Source organism: Seriola lalandi, unplaced genomic scaffold, assembly GCF_002814215.2.
Source record: "Seriola lalandi dorsalis isolate HSWRI2012SDOR001 ecotype SW California unplaced genomic scaffold, Sedor1 jcf7180001992016, whole genome shotgun sequence".
Lineage (NCBI taxonomy): Eukaryota > Metazoa > Chordata > Actinopteri > Carangiformes > Carangidae > Seriola > Seriola lalandi.
Window position 1 is genome coordinate 1 of NW_019462682.1, and position 470 is coordinate 470.

Sequence of the window (470 nt, forward strand, 5' to 3'; positions counted from 1 at the left end):
GCCGACTTTGCCTTTGCCCTCTACAAAAGTCTGAATGCCAAGGCTGCAGCTGGGAAGAACATCTTCTTCTCACCGCTGGGCATCTCCACCGCCCTGTCCATGCTGTCCACAGGGGCCCGTGGTGAAACCCACAGCCAGCTCTTCTCCACCTTGGGCTACAGCGCCTTAAACCAGACTCAGGTCAATGAAGCATATCAGGATCTTTTCCACATGCTTGGCTACAGCCAGGAGGATGAGCAGCTGGATGTCGGCAACGCTGTGGCAGTGCACTCAGGATTCACTCCTCTGGAGAAGTTCCTGAAGGATGTCAAGGATTTCTACGCCGGTGACATCTTCAAAGTTAATGTTACCAGACTCGAAGAGGCTGCAGCTGAGATCAACACATTCATTGCTAATGAAACCCAGGACAAGATAAAGGATGTGGTACAGCAGCTGAACCCTGACATGGCCATGGTGCTTATCAATTACGT

At 51.7% G+C, this 470-nt stretch overlaps 1 pseudogene; it reads left to right on the forward strand.

Moving 5' to 3' along the window:
- The first annotated feature begins 6 nt into the window (after nt 1-6).
- Nucleotides 7-465, forward strand: LOC111660788 (alpha-1-antitrypsin homolog pseudogene; annotated as a pseudogene).
- The last annotated feature ends 5 nt before the right edge of the window (nt 466-470 follow it).